This window comes from Haematobia irritans, chromosome 5, assembly GCF_050003625.1.
Source record: "Haematobia irritans isolate KBUSLIRL chromosome 5, ASM5000362v1, whole genome shotgun sequence".
NCBI lineage: Eukaryota > Metazoa > Arthropoda > Insecta > Diptera > Muscidae > Haematobia > Haematobia irritans.
Window position 1 is genome coordinate 27,642,218 of NC_134401.1, and position 12,313 is coordinate 27,654,530.

Genomic DNA, 12,313 nt, shown 5'->3' on the forward strand with positions numbered 1-12,313 from the left:
CCAAGAGGCTCCGGAGGTCAAATCTGGTGATCGGTTTATATGGAGGCTATATATAATTATGCACCGATGTGGACCAATTTTTGCATGGTCATTAGAGACCATATACTAACACCATGTACCAAATTTCAGCCGTATAGGATGAAATTTGCTTCTCTTAGAGCCTCCGCAAGCCAAATCGGGGGATCGGTTTATAAGGGGGCTATATATAATTATTGACCGATGTGGACCAATTTTTGCATAGTTGTTAGAGATCATATACTAACAGTATGTACCAAATTTCAGCCGGATCGGATGAAATTTTCTTCTCTTAGAGGCTCTGCAAGCCCAATCTGGGGATCGGCTTATATGGGGACTATATACAATTATGGACCGATGTGTACCAATTTTTGCATGGTTGTTAAAGACCATATACCATGTACCAAATTTCAGCCGGATCGGAAGAAAATTGCTTCTCTTAGAGGCTCCGAAAGCCAAATCGGGGGATCGGTTTATATGGGAGCTATATATAATTATGTACCGATGTGAACCAATTTCTGCATGGTTGTTAGAGACCATATACTAACACCATGTACCAAAATTCAGCCGGATCGGATGAAATTTGCTTCTCTTAGAGCAATCGCAAGCCAAATTTGGGTGTCCGTTTATATGGGGGCTATACGTAAAAGTGTACCGATATGGCCCATTTGCAATACCATCCGACCTACATCAACAACAACTACTTGTGCCAAGTTTCAAGTCGATAGTTTGTTTCGTTCCGAAGTTAGCGTGAGTTCAACAGACGGACGGACAGGCTCAGATCGACTCAGAATTTCACCACGACTTTATGGGGCCTTAGAGTAATATTTCGATATGTTACAAACGGAATGACAAAGTTAATATACCCCCATCCTATGGTGGAGGGTATAAAAATGCCGATTAAATACATATATAATTCAGTTTGACAAAATTGTCTATAGAAATAAAATTTTGACAAAATTTTCTATAGAAATAAAATTTTGACAAAATTTTCTATAGAAATAAAATTTTGACAAAAGTTTCTATAGAAATAAAATTTGACCAAATTTTCTATAGAAATAAAATTTTGACTAAATATTCTATAGAAATAAAATGTCGACAAAATTTTCTATAGAAATAAAATTTTGACTAAATTTTCTATAGAAATAAAATCTTGGTAGATTATTTTTGGCTCGAGTGGCAAACATGATTTTGAACCGATATGGATCAGTTTTTGTGTGATTGGTGATCGGCTACAATTATGGACCGAAATGAACCAATTTTTGCATGTACCAAATTTCAACCGAATCGGATGAATTTTGATCATCCAAGATGCTCCGGAGGCCAAATCTGGAGATTGGTTTATATGGGGGCTATATAGAATTATGGACCGATATAGACCAATTTTTGCATGGTTTGTAGAGACCATATACTAACACCACGTACCAAATTTCAACCGAATCTGATGAAATTTGCTTCTCTAAAAGGCTCCGCAAGCCAAATCTGGGGGTCGGTTTTATGGTGGCTACACGTAAAAGTGGTCCAATATGGCCCATTTACAATACCATCCGACCTACATCAATAACAACTACATATGCAAAGTTTCATGTCGATAGTGTGTTTCGTTCGAAAGTTAGCGTGATTTCTACAGACGGACGGACATGCTTAAATCGACTCAGAATTTCATCACGACCCAGAATATATAACTTTATGGGGTCTTAGAACAATATTTCGATGTGTTACAAACGGAATGACAAAGTTTATATACCCCCATCCTATGGTGGAGGGTATAAAAATATGGGAAATATAAAGCTAGAGCCATTTTATTGCACTTAAGTGCTTTTATGATTTATCTGAGGAAATCTTCGCTAACGTTGTGGCATTTTTGCCTATATCGGAGGAATATGTACCTCTTTATGTAAATCTGAATCTTTTTGGATAATTGGAGGAAAATCCCGTTGAAATGGGCATAATATCCGGTGTTCCGCGCCCTTATTGTTTCTGGAGTCTGCAATTTTTAAACCATATCTGGTTCAATGGGGTCCGTACTGACCCATCTGTTGATATATGTTGAACCTTATTGAGTACCGCGGAGCCCTTATTGACTCAACGGGGTCCTTACTGACCACATCTCGAATACCTAACATTGGAGTCCCTACTGACTCGCTCTGGTCCTTACAGTCCTATAGGATAACTTTTGGTCCATGGGGGCTTTTCCGACCCATTTGGAATATACATTTATATTGGATTGTATAAAGTTATATTTTGTGAAGTCCCGGCTGCTATTGGCAGTGTAAATAATAAAACTATCAAATGTACTCCTTGTTCGAAATTTAAATCTGAATCGATTTGGCTTTTATTTTGCAGGTTAACCGAGAGACACAAAATATTCGTATATAAGGAATATAAAGAAAATCGGTTGGTAAACACGCCAATTATGACCAGATGGGTGATAACTATATATGACAGCTATATTTAAATCTGAACGGATTTTATCCAAATTCAATAGCGATAATCTTTGGGCTGAAGTATGTACCTATGCCAAATTTGGGGCCCATCGGACTTAAACTGCTAGCTGTAGTTTGCACACAAAAATACATGAACAGACAGATGGACATGTCTAAATCGACACAGAATTTAATTCTAAACGATGGGTCTCAGACTGCCCCTTTTTGGAGTTACATATAAATGCATAACAGTGGTGAGGGGTATAATGAACGATTTAGAATTTTTATTTGATTTAAAACAAATTAAAAAAAAAAAAAAAACAAAATATATTATTGTCTCCCCGACGGGGAATTGAACCCCGGTCTCCCGCGTGACAGGCGGGGATACTAACCACTATACTATCGAGGATGTTGATGGCTGTTTTGTAAAAACCTCATTTCCACTACATGTTACGTATTGTGTATTTTCCAGCAACATGTTGATAATCATTTTTTTCGTACAATGGTATATTCACCATATGCATTGTTGTTTCATTTTTTTTCAATTGCAACATATTAGGGGTGATTTCAATCATAGTGAGTCCCTGATAAAGAGTGTTCTATTGCCACCATTGTCAAATCCCACAAAACCAAAATAGGCGAATACTTGATAACGATGCACAACCCCAAAAAAGTAATTGAAGATCATTTTCATTTAAAATATTGTGGTTTATTTTCATAACAGAAACGGGACCAAATATAAAATGAAGTTAACCCACGGTTGCCGAACGTGGCAAAAATAATCTATCAAAATTTGAAAACAAAAATTACCAAAAATCTACGAAATTTAACAAATCTTATTGAAATATTTAATCAAATTTTTCTGGCTAGTATGAATTTTTATTTCTATGGAAAATTTTGTCAAAATTTTATTTCTATAGAAAATTTTGTCAAAGAAGTTTATTTATATAGAAACTTTTGTCAAATTTTTATTTCTATACAAAATGTTGTCAAAATTTTATTTCTATAGAAATTTTTGTCAAAAAAGTTTATTTATATAGAAATTTTTGTCAAAATTTTATTTCTATAGAAAATTTTGTCAAAATTTTATTTCTATAGAAATTTTTGTCAACAAGTTTATTTATATAGAATTTTTTTCAAAATGTTATTGCTATAGAGAAATGTGTCAAAATTTTATTTTTATAGAGAATTTTATCAAAACTTTGTTTTCATAGAAAATTTTGTCAAAATTTTATTTCTATAGACAATTTTGTACACATTTTATTTCTATAGAAAATTTTGTCAAAACTTAATTCTGTAGAGAATTTTGTCAAACTTTTAATTTTATAGAAAATTTTGTCAAAATGTTTATTTCTATAGAAAATTTTGTCAAAATTTTATTTCTATAAAAAATTTTGTCAAAATTTTATTTCTTTAGAAAATTTTGTCAAAATTTTATTTCTATAGAATATTTTGTCAAAATTTTATTTCTAAACAAGTATATACGGCTGTAAGTTCGGCCAGGCCGAATCTTATGTACCCTCCACCATGGATTGCGTAGAAACTCCACAATGGAATTACTTGGGTTGTGGTATCTTAAAACATCTTAACATCGTTTTCTAAATTGTGAGTTAGTCCATACGTGGCATATATTAGGTAAGTCTACAAATAATTACGAATCGATATGGACTTTTGCACGGTACGTAGAGAGCCAGAATTGAAAAATGGGGGTCGCTTATATGGGGGCTACATAAAATTATGAACTTGATATGGACCAATTTGTGTGAGATTGCGGATCGATTTATCAGAGGGTTATATATAACTATAGACCGATATGGATCTAGTTAGACATGGTTGTTAACGGTCGTATACTAGCACAATGTACCAAATTTCAACTGACTCGGATGAAATTTGCTCCTCCAAGTGGCTCCAAAACCAAATATCGGGATCGGTTTATATGGGGGCTATATATGATTACGGACTAATATGGACCACATTTTGCATGGTTGTTAAATATGATATACTACTACCACGTACCAAATTTAAACCAAATCGGATGAATTTTGCTTCTCCAAAAGGCACCGGAGGACAAATCTGGGGATCGGTTTATATGGAGGCTATAAATAATTATGCACCGATGTGGACCAATTTTTGCATGGTTGTTAGAGACCATATACTAACACCATTTACCAAATTTCAGCCGGATCGGATGAAATTTGCTTCTCTTAGAGGCTCCGCAAGCCAAATCGGGGGATCGGTTTATATGGGGGCTATATATAATTATGGACCGATGTGGACCAATTTTTGCATGGTTGTTAGAGATCACATACTAGCACCAAGTACCAAATTTCAGCCGGATCGGATGAAATGTGCTTCTCTTAGAGGCCTCGCAAGCCAAATCGGGGGATCGGTTTATATGGGGGCTATACGTAAAAGTGGACCAATTTCGACCAATTTTTGTATGGTTGTTAGAGACCCTATGCTAACAACATATACCAAATTTCAGCCGGATCGGATGAAATTTGCTTCTCTTAGAGGCCTCGCAAGCCAAATTTGGGGGTCCGTTTATATGGGGGCTATACGTAAAAGTGGACCGATATGGCCCATTTGCAATACCATCCGACCTACATCAATAACAACTACTTGTGCCAAGTTTCAAGTCGATAGCTTGTTTCGTTCGGAAGTTAGCGTGATTTCAACAGATGGACGGACGGATATCCTCAGATCGACTCAGAATTTCCCCACGACCCAGAATATATATACTTTATGGGGTCTTAGAGCAATATTTCGATGTGTTACAAACGGAATGACAAAGTTAATATACCCCCCATCCTATGGTAGAGGGTATAAAAAGTTTTTGTCAAAATTTTATTTCTATAAAAAAATGTGTCCAAATTTTATTTCTATATAAAATTTTGTCAAAATTTTATTTCTAAAAAAGTTTTTGTCAAAATTTTATTTCTAGAACATTTTTTGTCAAAATTTTATTTCTATAGAAAATTTTGTCAAAATTTTATTTCTAAAGAAAATTTTGTCAAAATTTTATTTCTATAGAAAATTTTGTCAAAATTTTATTTCTATAGAAAATTTTTTCAACATTTTATTTCTATAGAAAAATTTGTCAAAAACTTTAATTCTATATAAAATTTTGTCAACATTTTATTTCTATCGAAAATTTGTACAAAATGTTATTTCTATAGAAAATTTGTCAAAATTTTAATTCTGTAGAAACTTTGTCGAAATGTTTATTTCTATAGAAAATTTTGCCAACATTTTATTTCTATAGAAAATTTGTTCAAAATTTTATTTCTATAGAAAATTTGTACAAAATGTTATTTATATAGAAAATTTTGTCAACATTTTATTTCTATAGAAAATTTGTACAAAATGTTATTTCTATAAAAAAATTTTGTCAAAATTTTAATTCTATAGAAACTGTCGAAATTTGTATTTCTATAGGAATTTTTGTCGAAAGGTGTATTTCTATAGAAAATTTTGTCAAATTTTTGGTTTTTTATAGAAAATTTGTACAAAATGTTATTTCTATAGAAAATTTTGTCAAAATTTTAATTCTATAAAAACTTTGTCGAAATTTTTCATTCTATAGCAATTTTTGTTGAATTTTCTATAGAAAATTGTATGAAAATTTTAATTCTACAGAAAATTTTTTTCAAAGTTTTATTTTTTATAGAAAATGTTGTCAAGATTTTATATCTATAGAAAATTTTGTCAAAATTTTATTTCTATAGAAAATTTTGTCAAAATTTTAGTTCTATAGAAACTGTCGAAATTGTTATTTCTATAGGAATTTTTGTCGAAATCTTAATTCTATAAAAACTTTGTCGAAATTTTTATTTCTATAGCAATTTTTGTCGAAATGTTTATTTCTATAGAAAATTTTGTTAAAATTTGGTTTCTATAGAAAATTTTGTCAACATTTTATTTTTATAGAAAATTTTTTCAAAGTTTTATTTTTTATAGAAAATGTTGTCAAGATTTTATATCTATAGAAAATTTTGTCAAAATTTTATTTCTGTATAAAATTTTGTCAAAAATTTTATTTCTATAAAAAATTTGTTCAAAATGTTATTTCTATAGAAATTTTTTTTTCAAAATTTTATAGAAAATTTAGCCAAAAACATAAAAATGTGGTGGCTTGGTTTTCCATAGAATTGTTTGCGATCCTACTTCATTTAGTTTTTGGGGCCCATTCTTCTTATTCCCCTGTGGTATAGTATACTCTACTTCTTCCAACTTTATCCCTTTCTTACCTGTTTTCACAATACGAGGAATTGTTCATTTTTTTTCTTTGGAAGTCAAAATCTTAAAAAATCCATTTACTCCTCCGAAATATGAATCACTTCTCTAGGATTGCGTGTTTGACAAGTCCACCACGGAAAAGATTGCACATTTTATATAAATTAACATTCTTCTTTGGCAATGTTAAGCAAAAGTTATTATCCTTTTGAAATGAAAAAAAAATATGTTTTATACTAATGCACTGAACTAAAAGAATTGATATTGTTAGTGAGATAATTGTAATATATTCATATATTTTATTTACTAGTTTTGCCAGTTAGTTTTTACTTTGGTGTTATGGAAAAATTTTAGTTCTAAATTAATTTCCTGAGGGTGAACATCGGAATTCCCTAAATTTTGTATAAATTATAACTCACAAAAACCAACAACATTTGATTTTATTCCCAATGACCTCGAGCTAAACTAAACAAGAAATAAATAAAAATGATAAAAATGTACTTGGAAGTATTCAGTAGACTGAAATTTCCGATTTTCACATCTTCATTCTGGCGGTATGAAAATTAAATAAAACATGGTCTCAACAGTGGGACGGCGATTACAACGGCGACATGAAACTGGGCCTCAGGAAAATGAGCCTAAAGCCCAAATGAAACAGGGCCACAAATGTGATCCGACGTTTATTAATGAAAACAAATAAAAAAAAATCTGAAGTCGGGCGGGGCCGACTATATTATACCCTGCAGATCTAAGATTGTAGATCTAAATTTTCGATACCATATCACATCCGTCAAATGTGTTGGGGGCTATATATAAAGGTTTGTACCAAATACATACATTTAAATATCACTCGATCTGGACAGAATTTGATAGACTTCTACAAAATCTATAGACTCAAAATTTAATTCGGCTAAAGCACTAGGGTAGAACACAATGTTAGTAGAAAAATATGGGAAACATTTAAATCTGAAGCAATTTTAAGGAAACTTCGCAAAAGTTTATTTGTGATTTATCACTCGATATATATGTATTAGAAGTTTAGGAAAATTAGAGTCATTTTTACAACTTTTCGACTAAGCAGTGGCGATTTCACAAGGAAAATGTTGGTATTTTGACCATTTTTGTCGAAATCAGAAAAACGTATATATGGGAGCTATATCTAAATCTGAACCGATTTCAACCAAATTGGGCACGCATAGCTATAATGCTAATTCTACTCCCTGTGCAAAATTTCAACTAAATCGGAGTAAAAAATTGGCCTCTGTGGTCTTATGAGTGTAAATCGGGCAAAAGCTATATATGGGAGCTATATATAAATCTGAACCGATTTCAATCAAATTTGGCACGCATAGCTACAATGCTAAATTTACTCCCTGTGGAAATCGAAAACCGGAAGCCGCTGAGACGACAAAGAGAGTTGCCGGTAGTTTCAAGCGAAACCCTAACCTCTCTCTCCGAGATGCCGCAAATGAGCTGGGTGTATTGTCTACAACCGTGCATCGAGCCAAAAAACGAGCCGGACTATCGACTTACAAGAAGGTAGTGACTCCAAATCGCGATGATAAACAAAATTCGACGGCCAAAGCGCGATCCCGGAGGCTGTACACGACGATGCTGACGAAGTTTGACTGCGTGGTAATGGACGACGAAACCTACGTCAAAGCCGACTACAAGCAGCTTCCGGGACAGGAGTTTTATACCGCAAAAGGAAGGGGCATTTTCATAGCTTCCGAGAAATTTACGTGAAAGAGTGTTTGAATAAACGTCTGCTGCCTTTCCAGAAAAAACACGGTTGTTCCGTACTGTTTTGGCCGGATTTGGCTTCTTGCCATTACGGTAAAAAGGCCATGGAGTGGTACGCGCAGATGGTTCCCAAGGACAAGAACCCTCCCAACACGTCAGAGCTCCGCCCAATTGAGAAATACTGGGCTATTGTCAAGCGGAACCTAAAGAAGACCAAAAAACTGCTAAGGACGAGCAGCAGTTCAAGGCAAACTGGCTTTCTGCGGCGAAGAAGGTGGACAAGGTGGCTGTACAAAATCTGATGGCAGGTGTCAAGCGTGAGGCCCGGCAATTCGGATTTGGAAAAGCTAAAGCCTAACTTAATATTTTTCCTGAATTTTATACTAATTGAACTTGAAAAAGAAATTTAATTTAATTTTTTAAATAAACGATTTCACCGATTTACACGCGTTTTCCCTTGACCAAATTTTGACCGTATCACCCTGAGGTTAGGTTAGGTTAGGTTAGGTTAGGTTAGGTTAGGTGGCAGCCCGATGTATCAGGCTCACTTAGACTATTCAGTCCATTGTGATACCACATTGGTGAACTTCTCTCTTATCACTGAGTGCTGCCCGATTCCATGTTAAGCTCAATGACAAGGGACCTCCTTTTTATAGCCGAGTCCGAACGGCGTTCCACATTGCAGTGAAACCACTTAGAGAAGCTTTGAAACCCTCAGAAATGTCACCAGCATTACTGAGGTGGGATAATCCACCGCTGAAAAACTTTTTGGTGTTCGGTCGAAGCAGGAATCGAACCCACGACCTTGTGTGTGCAAGGCGGGCATGCTAACCATTGCACCACGATGGCTCCCGTGGTGCAATGGTATCACCCTTTAAATCGGAGCAAAAAATTGGCCTATGTGGTCATATGAGTGTAAATCGGACGAAAGCTATATATGGGAGCTATATCTAAACCTGAACCGATTTCAATAAAATTTGGCACACTTGACTACACTACTAATTGTACTCTTAGTGCAAAATTCAAACCAAATTGGGGTAAAACTCTGGCTTCTGGGACTACACTACTAATTGTGCTCTTAGTGCAAAAATCTTTTATTGTATTTTTTATTCAAACATTATTTCGCGTTTTTTCTAACAGAATTTTTTCTGTGTCCAAATACATTTTTATTTTCAGCAAAATATTTTTAAACATCTCATTCATACTTTTCTCATGAATTTATGGCATTGTCAACAAATAGTGAAAAGTTATTTACTTGGCTGTCGTTGACATTTTCAACTTTTTGCTGTCAACCCCACCAAGAGGTAAAAAAAAGGACTTAGGACAAAGGCAAAACGGGCATGTTAATCCTGTTAATGTGTTTTACAAAATAGTCCCCAAACACGACAGAGGATATGATAAAGTTAACTTTAACTTGACTTCCGTTTCTGAGAATGTCAGTAAGAGAAATAATATTGTATGGGTGTATGTGTAGAATTATATTTTTGTGAAATATAAAAAAAAAGGACATCATAGAGTCCTTGTAGTGCTGCAACAACAAAACAACAAATGATTAATAAGTTGCATTTAATATTAACTACCGTCGTAATGGCCATAATTAATGATATGCTTGATTGTTGTTTATCATGTTGATGTGTTACGAGAAAGGGAGTGGGGAACGGAGTTGTTTTCTCTGAATGCAGTATAATGCATTTTTAAGGGTCTGTAATTAATTTTTGTGTGGAATGCATTCCTTGTCGTTTTTTTTTCACTGTGTTTGCCTTTTCAAGTATGTAGTTCACTATGGCCGCATGCAATTGATTAATGACTATGGCTGGATTTTGATATGAATGCCTTGATTTCTGCAGAAAATATTCATATTTTATGGATTAAAAGTCAGCATATGTCCCGTTAACAAAGTCATTATTGAGTATTCCAGGTGGTTAAGAGCCAATACATGTTACCAAGGAGTGTCCATTATTTTATCAATATAAAGAAATCCATAGGCATGAGAAACCGCCCAATAATAAAAACCGGAGCAATCACAGTAATTATTGTTCGTCCCTCAATGAACCACCTCGAAAAAGTTACAACTTTTCGATAAGAGATTTCTAACACTTTTTGCATTTGCTTGTAACAAGAAGGTTCCCTACAACCTTCTTGTTCTACAAAATCTGTAGACTTAAAATATAAGTCGGCTAGTGCCTTGGGGTGGAACACAATGTTAGTGAAAAACACAAAAAGAAAGTCTAAAGTCGGGCGGGGCCATTTTGTAGATCTTTATTTTTGATACCATCTCAAGTTATTCAATTTTTTTTTGTTCTTTACATAAAGGTTTATTATTCCTTTAAATCTGACCCAATTTTGATAACAATTTTTTAGACTTCTACAAAATTTCTAGACTAAAAATTTAAGTCGGCCAATGACCTGGGGTTAGACACAATGTTTGTAAAAAAGTATAGGAAATGTTTAAATTTATAGCAATTTTTAGGTCAAAAACTTGTCAAAAATGTATTGGGGATTTTTAATTTAATTCTCAAGTGCCACTTGAGAGAAATCTAAAGAAAATTTTACCAAAAACTAAAGTCTAAAGTCGGGCGGGCCGACTATATAATACCCTTCACCACTTTGTAGACCAAAATTTGTGTTACCATCTCAAATCCTTCATCCTTATATCTAGTTTGGAGACAATCTCTAGAACTAAAATTTAAATCGGCTTATGCCCTGGGATGAAGTACAATGTTATTTAAAAAATTTGGGAAACATTTAATTTTTCTTTGTTGGCGTTACATACAAATGCCCAAACTTATTATACCCTTTACCACAGTAGTCGTGAAGGGTATAAAAATAATATTATTATTAAAAAATGTATTTCTTCAGAAGGTTTTGTCAAACTGTTATTTCTATAAAAAGTTTTGTCAAAATTTTATTTATATATTATTTTTTCCAATATTTTATTTCTATAGCAAATTTTGTCAAAATTTTATTTTTATAGAAGATTTTGTCACAATTTAATTTATACAAAATTTTGTCAAAATTTTATTTCCATAGAAAATTTTATTTTCATAGAAAATTTTGTCAAAATTTTATTACTATAGAAAATTTTGTCAAAATTTTATTCCTAAAGAAAATTTTGTCAAAATTTTACTACTATAGAAAATTTTGTCAAAATTTTCTTTCTATAGAAAATTTTATCAAAATTTTATTACTAAAAAATTTTTGTCAAAATATTTTTTCTAAAAAAATTTTGTCAAAATTTTATTTCTTTTGTCAATATTGTATTTTTATAGAAGATTTTGTCAAAATTTTATTTCTATTTATTCAAATTTTGTCAAAATTTTATTTCTATAAAAAATTTTGCCACAATTTTATTTCTATAGGAAATTTTCTAAACATTTTAGTAGATATTGTCAAAATTTGATTTCTATAGAAATTTTTGCCAAAATTTTATTTCCATAGAAAATTTTTTCTAAACTTTATTTCTATAGAAAATTTTGTCAAAAATTTTATTTCTATAAAAAATTTTGTCAAAAATTTTATTTCTATAGAAAATTTTGTCAAAATTTTATTTCCATAGAACATTTTGTCAAAATTGTATTTCTATATAAGATTTTGTTAAAATTTTATTTCTATAGAAAATTTTGTCAAAAATTTTATTTCTATAGAAAATTTTGCCATTAATTTTATTTCTTTAGAAAATTTTGTCAAAATTTTATTTCTACAGAAAATTTAGTCAAAATTTTATCTTTTATAGAAAATTTTGTCATAACTATTATTTCAACGGAAAATTTTGTCACAGTTTAATTTATTGAAAATTTTGTCAAAATTTTATTTCTATAAAAAATATTGTCACAATTTTATTCCTATAGAACATTTTGTCAAAATTTTATTTCTGTAAAAAATTTTGTCAAAAT

The 12,313-nt window shown here is 32.2% G+C and overlaps 1 non-coding gene across 1 annotated transcript; it reads right to left on the reverse strand.

The window, feature by feature from the left end:
* Window positions 1–2,778: 2,778 nt before the first annotated feature.
* Window positions 2,779–2,850, reverse strand: TRNAD-GUC (transfer RNA aspartic acid (anticodon GUC)). Its single transcript has one exon. It is a non-coding gene; the product is annotated as a tRNA-Asp (tRNA).
* Between the last annotated feature and the right edge of the window lie 9,463 nt (window positions 2,851–12,313).